Here is a 14,323-nt window from a genome sequence, read left to right as displayed (position 1 = left end):
CATGGCGGCGCTGACGAATGGGGATTAACCAAGCAGAAGTAAGGGTGGGAACAAAATCCGTAGACAAACATCATTGAATGCGAAAAATAAATGTATCACTCGACTCCAAGTCGAGAGAGCAAAACACTTCTACCGAAGTGGTCATTCACTGCAGCCCTGACGTCCAGTCGAGAATGCTAACAAAAGGAAAACCTAGATGCCCATGTTGCTGCCCTGCAATTTTTATTCACCGAAACTCCAGCTGCTGCTGCCCATGAGGAGGACACAGCCCTTGTGGAGTGAACCCCAATGCCTTTTTGTGGGGAGACTTGCGCTGTTTGACAGGCGTTAATGATGGTGAGCACAAGCCATCTGCTTAAGGAAGTTTTGGCTGCTGCCAATGCCTTCCTGGCTCCTGCCGTAATCGTAAACAGCCTTCTGGACTTTTTCCAGTCCTGACATCCTCCCACATATGTCCTCAGAGACCGGACTAGGCTCAAACATCCTTCCATCCCTTCTGAGTTGAGAGCGGGAAGGATAATATCCTGATTCACATGAACACTAGCATGAACCTTCGGCAAGAAACCTGATACAGTTTTCAGAACTACTCTATCCTCATGAAAAATGAGAAAGGGTTGACCACAACCACAGGCTTGGAGCCCCGACACCCTCCTACCTGAAGCCAAGACCTCTAAGGAGACCATCTTGTATGACAAGAATTGCATAGAAATAGACTGTATCGGCTCAAAAGGAGGTCCTGAAAGAGCCTCAAACAGATAAAGAAGCCTATTAGGAGGATATACTTTACTCAACGCCTTCAGAGACTTGGAAACGCTCTGATTCTGAGTCCACCTGATCCTAGTGATGGCTGATGTAGCCGACACCTGTACCTCGAGTGAACTAAGGCTCATCCTTTTGTCCAGACCTGTGCGGAGGAACCCCAGGATCGCCTCAGATGAGATTTGAGAAAGGACAATGCCGTGGTCTATTGCCCATGTGGAAAACACCATCCACATGCTACAACATACAGAGGAAGTGGACACCCTCCGGGATTTCAAAAGCGTATCAATAACCTCCTGTGAAAATCCAGACTTTTTCAGCCTTTCCATTTCAGCAGCCAGGCCGTCAGACAGAGGTGCTGAGGATGCGGGTGCTGGACCGGTCCTTGAGACAGGAGATCCAATGTCACTGGGATCTGCCCCGATTCCTGAATGCTGAGGGACATCAAGAGAGGGAACCATGGATGTCTCAGCCAATGTGGGATAACTGCAATAACCACCACCTTCTCCCTCCACATCCTTTGAAGGACTGCTATGATCATGGTAAAGGGGGGAAAGACATAAGCTAGTTCGTAATTCCATGGGTGTGAAAGAACGCCCTGGCCTTTCACTCTGTGATTGAATATTCTCGACAGAGATCGGCCGACATGGCAATTCTTGTGAGACGCCATTAGATCCATCTGAGGATTGCCTCATCTTCCTACAAGTGTGTCGAAGATTTGTTACCTGTATTTGTTCTTGGAATACTGGAGTGCCTGGAATACTACCTTCAGCTCTAGTAGAGTGGACAAAGTGTTCCTCCCTATCTCCGTCCATAACCCTCTGTGCGAATAGGTTGTCCACGTGAGCTCCCCAACCCGATCCGCTTGCGTCGGTCGTAATGGTGACCCACAGGGTGTTCCCTAATGGAAAACTCCTTGCGCAGGTTTTTGTGTTGAAACCACCATTGTAGGGATACCTTGACCTTGCAGGAAATGGCGATCCCCCTGCCTCTTGTTCCGATACCTGCCCTGTTGGGAAAAAAACAACACTGCAGGTCGCATATTCCATTGGGCTCACCGAGTAAGGCCTATGGTTGATGTCATGGAACCCAACAGGCCCATGAACCACTCGGCTGTGACATGCTTTCTTGTCTGTATTGTGCCCACCTTCTGTTTGAGAACTCTGTCCTTGGGCAGTTGAACCGAGGCTAGATTTGTATTGAATGCCACTCCCAAGTACACAATCTCTTGAGTCGTGCCCGGGGGGCTACTACAGAGGATACCATACCCTTGGACACGGATCCCGTAGTTAAATCAGGTGCCAAATTTCCTATCATGTATCCTATCCAGGAGACTGTGTCCACTCACTCCCCTGTTAATATCATCCTCCAGATCTTCTATCCACAATTTAGGAGTTCTTGATACCGAAGATAAGGCCACTGCCGCCTGAAGGCCCATGCCTAACACATTATAGGTTTTAGGGTTAGTTAACACCAGAAACTGCATCACAACTGCGTGCGTCTGCGCAGTTGCATTGCGATCTGTTGTGATGCGTTTGCACTGCGTTTTGATGCGTTTAGTGCAGTTAGATGCAGGTAAAGTAGGACAAGCAGTACTTTTCCTGACTGCAGTTGAACTGACTGCAATGGTGTGAATTAGGCACAAGAAAGATCACAGGAAAGCATTGTGATGCATTTTGACTGCAGCAGTCAAAATAAATGGACTGCATCACAACTGCATATGGTGTGAACCTGCCCTTAGGGCCTGTTCACAACATTTTCTGGTCCAGATCTGGAGCAGATCTGCAGATGCTGAGCAATGTGTGCAGCAAGTTTTTTTACGTGTATTTGATGCGTTTTTACTGCATTCCATTTTTTTCTCCAGTTAGCTGCAGTGCGGTGCGTTTCTGGCACATTTTCGTGGCGTTTTGAGGCGTTTGTGCGCTTTCTGGTCCAGAGAAAATGTGGCATGCAGTATATTTCTTTGTCCGCAATGGAAAGCACTGCGCTCGTGTGATCTGGGGCCCATAAAACACATAGGGATACATTGTGATGCGTTTTTAGTGCAGGAGCGAACTGCTCTGGTCTGGACAGAATCCGGACATCTCGTGAACAAGCCCTCTTTCATGAGTTTCTTTGTGATCTTACTCACAGGAAAAGAAGATTCATTCCATCTCTGCCCCGCAAAGTGTCTGCTTGAGGGTGACAGAACTTCCTCTCGCCCTTTCATGCATCTGACAATGCAAATCGGGAACTGCTTGCTCTTATTCTCTTATGGGAATGGCCAGCTTGCCTCACCCGTTTGGCTACTGCACGTTCGATACGAGCCAGGATGTTGGGAGAATTGGAATCGGTTGCTGCCTCTTTAAGGCACTTTCCCCACAATTCTTTGACAAGCCTGACATCTTGCCAAATTATCTCTCCTTGTCACTGAGGATGAAGAAGATTCAATTTCTGCGGGGCTCAACATAAAACTATTTGACTGTCAGAAAAATAAAATGCACTCTTTTTTTTTTTTTTCTTTTTTTCCACTGCCCTTACCTCATCTCCACAGACCGGTGTGGTGAGGGGCAATCATCCATGATATCCCGTTCTTTAAGGGATCTCCAGGGGGAATCCAAAGGGGGATAAACCAACAGAAAAAATTCTAGCTTCAATTCCCTGGAAATGGCTTGCAAATTCAAATTTGGATCCGAATCTCCGGTGACGTCACGCACAGCGGAACTTCCGCGCATGCGCAGATGCCAGCTGAAGCCGCTACTGCCCATCCTGTCTCGCCCACACATCACAAACAGACAAGACCGCGGGGAGCCGGCAGAGGTGAAAAGGACATCATACAGCACAGCAGGTAAGTGAAACCACAACTGTCTTACCCTCCCTGTCTGACAGGCTGCACATTATATGGAAAATCCGGCTTCCTCTCATGGAAACAAAGTTTGTCCTTCCCCCAAGGGGACACCCTTGCACGGGGCCGAGTCTTGGAGACTTCCCAGGGGAGAGAGGCTGAACTCCCCTGAGGCCAATACGAAATCAATTAGTTGGCAAATAAAGAAAAACTTCTCAGTAACATACAAACAACCCTGTCCTAGGGGGACAGGAACAAAAAGACTGGGGAAGTCAGCTGGAGGAGGGGCTTTTATAGAGAGGGTTAGGCCTTGTTTAACCCTTTTGGTTCCTGTCAGCTTGGGGTAATTGGATCTAAACCCATTTGTCAGCGCTGCCATGGATATGGCCCGGAAAATGTGATACACAAAACATAATTTTTTTTTAAACTTTAGATTTTTATTAAATATAACAGAAAGTTACAGCTTAAACAGAGATACGATAAAGTGCCATAATACATATGGAGGAAACACTGATCAAAAGAAATCCTGGGAAGAGCTGCAAAGTCAGCTCTTTACCAGTGCAAGAACTTGCCTCCTGGAACCGCTCAGCCCCTCTGGCTGGGTGCTGGGTGTCTGCGTTGCCAACATCTTGCATGGCAGTGCGACGCACTGCCACAGTGTGTATACAGCTTAGTTACATTCGGTATGTGTGTGCGTATGGGTACATTTGTGTATGTCCTTGTACATACACGTGAAAATTATTTTTTTTAAATGAGTATGGCCTGGGAACGCATTTTGTTGTGCTTTCCCTCTACTCGCAGGTTAGGTGTCTTGGTTGGTGGATGGATCACTTCAGTTCCCCGTGGGGAATTCGGCTTCTCCGTTTTCATCAGGTGTGTGAAACTCGGTTAGGGGTTTCCATCATGTTACTGTGAGGGCATGATCGCACTATGTTGCAACCGCGCAACTTCACATACACTAGGCTCTGTAGGATTTGTTTCTGTTACGGAGACTTAATTGTTATTGCTTGACACATAAGTTAGCAGACGCATCTGCATTCACATAGACTACCCCGGTCTGGGGTCGTGGGGGCTCTAAGTGTTTTAGATTTTTCATTGGTCATCCCCGTTCTTGGGTCCCCCACTCATACGGCATTCGTTGCCTGTCCCACACACTTATACATGGCCGTCGGACAGACATAGGTCTGGTCCTGGATTAATTGCCTGCTGCGTCTCAGATGTTAAAAAAGGAAATAAACGAATATAGAATGTATTCATGCTTGGTTGGTTTCCATACTCCCAGGTGTCCCTTATGTCCCTATGTCATAGTTTTAGATACATCCGACATGGGCCTCATTCTGCCCCACGTCTATATTGTTTTCGTACGTTTGTTTTACGGTCATTGCCTGTCAGGACTCCGGTGATGGTGGTTGCTTTCTTTTTTCTGGTTTTTGCTCCATTTGAATTCATTGTCAGTTGTCTTTTCAGCCGTACAGAATATTGCGGGCTTTTAACGTTGTGATGTTCATTGCCATTCCGCCATCTCCGGTCTGGTCCCTTTGCTCTTGGTCTGTTCTCAGACTGACGGCTGAACTCCATCGTAGGGGGATACCTTTTTTCTGGTGTCAACCCGAAAAGCCACTTTGCAGGTTTGAAATTGCCGGTTTCGCGCATTCTGCTAGTTCTCCCCTTACACCACTACGTAGTGCCCCAGTGCTGATGCGCCTCCTGTCCCGGGCCCTTCCGGGTCTGCGGTGGGCCTCCTTCCATCCCAAAGCAGGTGGTGCGGCTGGACAACTCAGGGCGGCCTATTAGTTTCCGGGGTGATCCCCGGGCCCACAATTATTTTTGGCATGCCGCCGGCAGTTTTATGCAGTGCCTCCTGTGGCATATTTTGCGCTCTTAGCTTTCGGGACCCATCCTGAGTCGGCCTATGCTCTGAGGCAGGCCGACTCGGCATGACTATGCTGCATTGGCACGGGGTTCCTGGTCCATTGCTTGGCGGAGCACCCGTCCCCGGCTTTTGGTGAGTGCCAATGTGGAGGGAGTTCCTTGCTAAGTGAAATGGTATACTGAGGTTCACCCTGCTGGTTTCTGATGATTTGACCAGTATTGTCGCTGGTGCCGTGGCCTATAGGGGCCCTGCAGCTATTTTTGGCCCCATCTATTTGGCTTTCTACAGTTTTCTCAGACCCGTGGTATTTATTGTCATCAGGTCACAGGCCCCTGCTCTTGTCAGAAGACATCTGACTCACCACCTGATGCACTTTAGTCTACATCTGGAACACTCCAAGACTCTGCAGCCTGGCAAATGCATAGAGGTTAAGTATTTCACCAGTTACAATGCCTGGTGTCCGGTTGAGACTCTGGACCAGTTGGTTGCTGCTCTTGGTCGTTCCCCTCCTGATGGCCCTCTGTTACCCTTCTCCAATAGGATTACTCAGTCCCTCACTATGTGTGAAGCATATCCGTATTTTACAACCAATATTGGTCTCAACCCTGACCATGGCACACCTCAGGTCAAGTTAGGCAGGTTCATCACCTCCACGTTCAGGTGCGTCCCAGTGGGGCTCTGACTCTGAGAGATTCTCTCTCTCTCCCTCTCTCTCTCCCCCCCTAACAAAATACATAAAAAAGACAAGCTTTCGAGAGTAGACCTCCCCTTCAGGTCAGTAGCAATACTAAGCAACATGACAGTTTGTCACTTAAATTGGGCAATTACATTGAAAGCTTCCGAGAGTAGCATCCCTTGTTACCACACAACAGAAAAAAACTACAGACAACCTCCTACCTCCAGAAAAAAAACTTTACATAACTTAATGAATGATAAAACATCATCATCAAACCAGCTGACAAGGGCGGATCAATAGTTATCTTGAACACCCAGGACTACATTGCAGAAGGAAACCGACAATTGTCTGATAAAAACTGGACCAGGGCCCCACCAGAGAATATACAGAAGAACTTACTAAACTTATCAAATCCTTCACAAAACACATACAGCAAGGATTACTTAATCTGTTACCTTCCAATCCTCACATGGGGACCTTCTACATGCTGCCCAAAATCCACAGGCCAGGAAATCCAGGACGAATTATTATTACAGGTATGGAAACAACTACAGAACAAATATCTGGCTTAATTGAAAACATTCTGAAGCCCCTAGTTATCAACACTGGAAGTTTTATACTGGACACCACAGATTTTCATTTTCTGAACAAACTGAGCAAAATCACTAGCCTACCTGCTAATACTATACTTGTCACCATGGATGTGGAATCTTTGTACAGTAACATCCCTCATATAGATGGTATTGCGGCCTGCACCAATTTCCTCTCCTCCCATAATGTCACACAAAAATATGATAGTGAAACCATTGCCAAACTCAATGAATTTATACTAACACACAGCTACTTTAATTTTGAAAACAACATCTATTTACAAATGACCGGAACAGCTATGGGCACAAAAATGCCACCACAATATGCCAATCTCTTCATGGCTGACCTAGAAAACAGATTCCTAGCCATTCACCCTTACAAACCATTCAAATATTATCGTTATATTGATGATATTTTCATAATATGGACAGAAGGAGAAGGCCTTTTAAACTTCCATGAAACATTCAATTCCTTCCATCCATCGATCAAACTCAACATGAATTTCTCAGAACACTGTGTTTTTTTTCTGGATTGTGCCATAACTGTCAGCAATGGCTCACTCCGTTCTTCTGTGTACAGAAAACCCACAGACAGGTACAGCTACCTCCATAATTCCAGCTTCCATCCTAATCACACTGAAGAGGGTGTCCTCTACAGCCAAGCAATCCGATACCACCGCATTTGCTCTGAAACTGAGGACAGAGACAAACACCTGAGCACACTGGCTAAATGCATTTTGGCAAAAGGGCTACAGGGAAAGGACTATTTCTAAAAAAATTAAATCTGCCCTAAGAACACCACGGGAAAGACTCCTACAGTACAAGGAGAAGAAGAACCCAGCCAGGACCCCTCTTGTAGTTACCTACAACCCCACTCTAGAGGTAATACAAATCCTCAAAGACCTACAGCCAGTACTCTCAGAAGACCCCATACTTAAAGAAAAATGTCCTAAAACTTTGCCAACATATATGTGACAGAAATACAGCGAGTCACAATAACAAAGCGTACACTATTTATGGGGTCATACTCATGCACATACAGTGTTTAGCATGTGACAAAGGTTGTTACATTGGGGAAACTGGCCTTAAGCTGCATCTCAGGATGAGCTACACAGGAATTTGATCAAGAACCACAAAGAAAATGAATATTGCACTCCAGTAGGACATCACTTCTCCCAGAAGGATCACTCCATCCAAAACCTCAAAATTAAAGTACTAAAAGGGAATTCTTAAAAACTCTCATGAAAGGAAAACATTTGAGATGCAAATTATTTTACATTTCAATACCATAAAGGAGGGATTTAATGTGGATTCTGGTTTTCCATGCTTTAGAGGCAGCCAGCACATGATTGTGCACCTGTGTGCATCCATCATGAGGAGGATGCTGGAGTGTGTTCAGGGCTCCTGCTGGGAAGAGGGACAGGTTGTGTCCAGGAGCCAGGCGGACTCCACCTAGAATCCGGAGTGAAGCCAGGAGGCTGTGTATGTGTTGGAGGCTGGAAGGCGTAGAGAGGCTGAGAGAGCCAGGCACCCAAGGTGTGTGGGTGTGAAATCAAAGGCTGCTGAAAGCTGCTCAAAGGGCACAGTGTATTCCTGAAGAGATCCTGTTGAGGAAAACAGTAAGGTCCTGGGACTGGGACACTGAACAGGATAACCTGTTAAGGGTGAGCGATTATGTATGCTGAAGAAAACTGTTTGTCGGATTTCCTTTTTCTGTCTTTGGAATTAATAAAAGACTGTCCGTTGTTATGTGAAAATGGCTTCATGACTGGTCCTTAAGCGCTCACCATATGTGCTAGATTTCCCCCCAATATCACTATATATATATATATAATTTGAAGGCTGGCCGAAGGCTAGCCTGGATTTGTGATTTGTGGGAGGAGCCTGTGCCTTTAAAGACGGCACGGCTCACAGGGGATTTACGTTGGCGGGTCACGACCGTCATCTGTACTTCCGGGTCGGTGACGTCAGCTACAAGCTCTCCACGAGACGGAGGGTTTTGGGGAAGCCGGGCTCTCCCACTTTACCTACGAGTGCTTTCGGAGGATTTACGATCGGACCTTTCGGCATCTGTGTGAGGGAGGGGGGGAATCTATCTTGGAGGAATATTTCATTACATGCAGTTCCGGGTTGAGCACTAGGGGTCAGCACTGCCGTGCGCGTTGCTTAATGTTTTGCTCAGCTGTAATTTCTTTGAAACGAGTTCTTAAAGGTGCATTTCCATAATTCTTGTGAGCGGTTGTAATTCTCAACTGGGCATGATTGTCAGTGCATGTGCAACTGCTTTTTCACCAGGTTCTGATTAATTGGGGCTGTTTGCATGCTTTTCACCAGTTGTTTTTGGGTACGTTATGCGTAAGTTCATACAGTACATGCTTATCATAGCTGGTATTTCTCTCACATCGGTTAGCTCACGACGTTAAAGAAAAAAAACGTACAAATAAAAGTTCAGGTAGATAAATAAATTAACAGAGAGCACATACAGTACATACATACTTTAGTCAGAGGGTGTGTTCATTTCATGCACAGATACAGCCGCACTCAGTCACAAGGAGCATGCATACGTTGTCTCATATTTCTTAGACTAGTTCCATACGTCATACGGTCAGTTTTACATAATTCCTATTCTTATACATTACCTGCCACGCCTGCAGGTACGTTAGCCCGCAGTATTCGTTTATAATTGATCTGTCACGTCGCAGATTCAAACTCTGGCTCGCTTTTTCATACGTCAGTGGAAACGACAAACATACTTTGTGTCAGCCTCGTTGGCATTCGCATACGTTCCAAACACGCTGCATGGTGAGGGGGGGTTAAGTCTATCACCTTGTCTGCCTAGCACGTGGGCAGCAGGGCACACGTATCATTTGTTTTGTTTGGTTGTTTCAGTGGTCATGTCTCAGCCTTCGGACATTGAGGAGTTCGCGTCCTTGCCTCCATCTCCGGGCAGAGGGTCCGAACAGGGCAGCATCCCATCCCTTAGGTCGTGGACAGTGCCAAAGCTGACGGCTGAACTTTTAAGAAGAGGCATTCCGTTCGCGGCTATTGCCAGAAAGGCGGAACTGTTCAAGTTGCTTTTTCCTAGTGCAGCACCAGCTAGACCTTCCACGAGTAATGACAATACTTCCATCAACACTTCGTTGGTGCAGATTCATGCAGTGTTGAACACTCTCAGGACTTCCATTCAGGATTTACAAACCCGGATGGAGGTGATGGGGAAGCGTCCTGACCCCCCTCAGGTAGTCGGGCCGGCTGGTGATTCGGCACCTCCGGCTGCGGTGGCAGGTACCATACCTACTTTGTTGGCAGCAGCTAATCCTATACAGGGTTTGGGGGTACCTTCGGTGGCACCGGTTTATTTTGTCCGTCCCAGTATTAAGAAGGATATTTTGGAGGGGAAGGATGTCAATTGGGCATCCTTGTTAATAGCATCCCATGACGTGGCGGAGAACAAAGCCTTCGCCTGTGGCGAGGTGTTGGTGGTTCTCAAGACCAAGGACCCCAGGCTTAGTCGCAAGCTTTCACTGGCTGAATTCGTGCTGGCTTTCAGTCTTTTCAGGGATGTGTTGTGTTCCGCCAGCCCCCACAGGAGAGAAGAACTTGACACTTAGCTTTATAGGGTGGTGGATCTGGCACATAAGTATGGGGGTTTGGCGTTTTATGATTATGACAGGTCCTTCTCGGCCAAAGCGGCAGCCATTTGGGCCCAGTTTTAGGTAGTTACAAACTGGAGCAACATTGACATGGAGCTGTTTTGCAGGCATTTCGCAAGTCTGAAATCTCAGATGTGTGCGACATGTCAGTCTCCTGCCCACACTACCACCACTTGGTGTCCATTGGCTGACCTAACAGCTGTTCCCAGTACCTCCAGAGGTCAAAGCACCCCGGGTTCTAGTCAGCAGGCGGTACAGTACGATAAACTGGGTAGACCGATTAATTTTTTGGGGAAAGCGCAGCTTTGTAATAACTTCAATTACTCAGCTTGCAGCTACAGTGAGGGCAGGTTATTGCACGTCTGTGCCAGTTGTTTTCGGGCGCATCCTGTTATGGCTTGTACTTTGAAGTCCTCGGCATGACTGAGCTGGGTGGACGTAGAGCACTTAGATTGGCTACTGCGGTTTCACCCAGTTCAACCGTTTCGATCATTCTTGGTGGAAGGTTTTTCCCGGGGATTTCATACTGGGCTCATTACCTTGACGCAGCAGACGTTTGAATGTCCAAATCTACAGTCTGCTTTCAAACATGCAGGTTTAGTGGACAAGCTTTTAAGGAGTGAGTTAGAGAAGGGCTTCATCATAGGTCCTTTTGAGTCCCCTCCTTTTCACACATGGAGGGTGAGCCCGGTGGGGGTGGTGCAAGTGAAGTATTCAAATAAATTTAGTTTGATTTATGATTTGTCTGCTCCTCATTCTTCTCACGTACCAAGTCTCAATTCATTGATTCCATCAGAGGAATTCTCTCTGAAATATGCTTCAGTGGATCAGGCTATCCAGGTCATTCTACAGACAGGTAGCGGTTCTTAGCTGTCCAAAGCAGATATTTCTTATGTGTTCAAATTACTTACCATCAAACCATCTCTCTGGCAATGGCACGGCATCAAGTGGAGAGATGCATATTATTTCGCCACCAAATTGACTTTTTGTTCCAAAAGTAGCCCCACTCTTTTTGACAAGTTAGCGCAATTCAAGCAGTTAAACATTCCGGTTGCTGATCACAAGACAGATGGGCCTGCAGAAGTGATCACGTTTTTAGGGATCTCCTTAAATTCATGTGAGATGTTGGCTAGTCTGCACCAAGCTCGACAGGATCAAATTAGGTGTTCATTCCTTGGTCATTTCCCAGGTTTGTACTAAGAGAGAGTTACAATCCCTTTTGGGCATGTTAAATTTTGCCATGAGGATCATTCCTCAGGGTAGGTCGTTTATTTCCAGATTGTTAGTTTTATTGCAGGAAACTCACGAATTGGACGCATCAGTTCATCTAAATGCCAACGCCCGGGCAGATCTGTTCATGTGGGACAGATTTCTGAGCGGGTGGAATGGCATTTCGATGTTTGTTCCTAGGGCCACCGTCAATTCTCCACACGTGTTTTCAGATGCGGCAGCCTCGGTAGGTTTCGCTGCCATTTTTGGCTCACATTGGTTGGCCAGCTTATGGCCCACGGAGGTACTACGGATGCCAGGTTTTTCTCAGACTTCGCCATTGTTCGAGATCTATCCTATTGTAGCAGCTGCGGTAGTTTGGGGGCAAATGTGGTCGGGTCACACGGTGGTTTTCCACACTGACAACATGGCGACTGCAGAGATCATTAACAAGGGTAGATCCAAATCTTTACTCATCATGTCTTTCATGCGCAGATTGACCTGAATAGCTCTGGAGCGGGGGTTTCATTTTCATGGTTTGTTCGTGGAAGGGGTGAGAAACATTTCGGCCGATGCTTTGTCTCGTTTAGATTTTTCATGTTTTTTCTTAGAGAATCCAGAGGCGGATACAGTGGGCACCCCGGTACCGGACTGGCGGTTGCTGGTATTGGACTAGAATCTCTGATGATGGTCGCCAGTTCTCTCATTACAAAATCTTTGTCTAGCAGTACTTTGAGAGCGTACCGCAGAGCGTGGGAGGTTTTCTCCAAATTTCGGGTGACTTGTCCTAGGGGTAATACCGGTCAGGTCAAATACATGGTGGCCTTCGTGTCTTACTGTCACTCAGTTCTGGCCCTATCTCATAACACGATCAGGCAATATTTGGCGGGGGTGCAGCATTTTTTGGCGCTTCAGGATCCGAATAGACCTTCCATATTTGCTGCCCATCCGATCAAAGCCATCCTCAGGGGTATCCAGAAGAGTCAGGCCATGGTCAATTTGATCCGTCGGCCTATCACGGGGGACATCTTTCGCAGACTGCCAGAGGTTCTTTCACTTTCACCTTTCGGGGTTCTTCCCAGTCTGATGCTCAAGTCAGCCATGTATTTAGCGTTTTATGGGTTTTTGAGGCCAGGGAAAGTAACCCAAGCTAGACAGGGGGCGGTGGTTCTCTGCAAGGGCAATTTAGTTAAGGTGGGTGTTAGCTATCAGCTGCAGTTACCTCACGACAAAACCAGGCAGGTGGGTCCCGGGCACTTAGTCAAATTCTTCCAAACCGGGAACGCTCGGTGTCCAGTGACAATTCTTGACAATCTCTTTTTGGCTCTTTGTCTCCACAAGTCAAAGGACCCCTTACTCCCGTTCCCCATCAGGCCGCTTTTGTCTAGCCAATTTGTGAGACACATTCACATTCTGTTGGCTAACATGGGTTTGAATCCAGCACAGTTCTCTGGGTATTCATTCCGCATTGGGGCAGCGTCCGCTGCTTCCAAGCAGGGGGTCCCAGCACACATCATCAAACACCTGGGTCTCTGGAGTTCGGGCTGCTTTGTCCGATATATATTCCGTAGCCACAGCTGGCCCGAGCTTTCGGCAAGTTGGTGGATTATCAGGTTATGGCACAGTTCATACCCTTCTCAGTTGGTTTTTGCCCCCTTTTAGGCATACTGACCTGAGAAGGCCAAGGCACACCACAGGCCATGGGGGGAGGGGGGGGCAGTGGGGTGTCACTTACTTGATGAGGCTCGGACCACAAGTTTGAAGGCTAGCCTGGATTTGTGGGAGGAGCCTGTGCCTTTAAAGACTGCACGGCTCACAGGGGATTTACGTCAGCGGGTCACGAACGTCCCCACCCGCCCATTCCCCTTGCTTTCATTCATTCCTTTCATTTTCACACACACACACATATATTGTAAGAAGGACACTCGACTGTAGTCAGGAAATTCAGGTAAAACACAGCTTTATTAACCTTCCTGGCGGTAATCCCGAGTTTGGCTGTACCAAAATCGGTAACCCCGAGCCACACTCTGGGGTCTTCCGGGTTTCTTCCCTGCGAGCGCCGGCATTGCAGGGGGGCGGAACCGGCGAGAAATTCAAAAGTAAGAAATAGAAAAAATACTAATCATACCGCCAGGGAGGTTAAGGGCAAACACAAAAGGTCTGTTTCCATCAACAGGGTAGACCTCCCCTGTTACACAAGAGCCAACATTCCCATAATCAGCTTTTCTTATAACAATCCACTTATCTTCAGGATATACTGTATAGTCCTTAGTAGCTTTCCTCAGCTTTCTTAGCACACCTCCATGTGATACTCACACTGCTCTCCCAGCAGTGTGTCCAACAGGTCCTAGGATCACCAACCTTCCTGACCTCTCCCAGCCTCCCCTAGCTATTCCATGTGCGTCCAGCACGCACCCAAGTCTGCTGGTGTCCATGTTCCTCCTCACACACACAACTCCAAAACAACACTGAGCTCTGGGCTGGTTTCTTAAGGAGGCTGCTCTCAGCCACCTGATCAGCCCAGGCTGGTCATTGGCAACACCTGGCCCCAGGACTGGAGATTTCCTCCCACCCCGAGCTGTAAGAAATCTCCAGAGCTCCAGATCCCAGCTACAATTCTGAAAACCTGGAGGAATCTGAAAGGCCAGGTTCTTCCTTTATAAAATGGTTTATTTTCTGGATCCTCTCAGCCTCTTTGGCTGAGAGTCCTGGGTGCCAAGGTTGCCATACTACACCGTG

General features: G+C 47.4%; 1 protein-coding gene across 1 annotated transcript in view; it reads left to right on the top strand.

The window, feature by feature from the left end:
* The window catches only part of LOC108799633 (tRNA-dihydrouridine(20) synthase [NAD(P)+]-like), a 259,781-nt gene that overhangs the window by 65,606 nt on the left and 179,852 nt on the right, over window positions 1-14,323 (top strand). The window lies entirely within an intron of this gene.

Source organism: Nanorana parkeri, unplaced genomic scaffold (genome assembly GCF_000935625.1).
Source record: "Nanorana parkeri isolate BGI_ZX_2015 unplaced genomic scaffold, ASM93562v1 scaffold1774, whole genome shotgun sequence".
Lineage (NCBI taxonomy): Eukaryota > Metazoa > Chordata > Amphibia > Anura > Dicroglossidae > Nanorana > Nanorana parkeri.
Note: the sequence above shows the minus strand (reverse complement) of the source record. Positions and strands in the feature narration are given on the sequence as shown.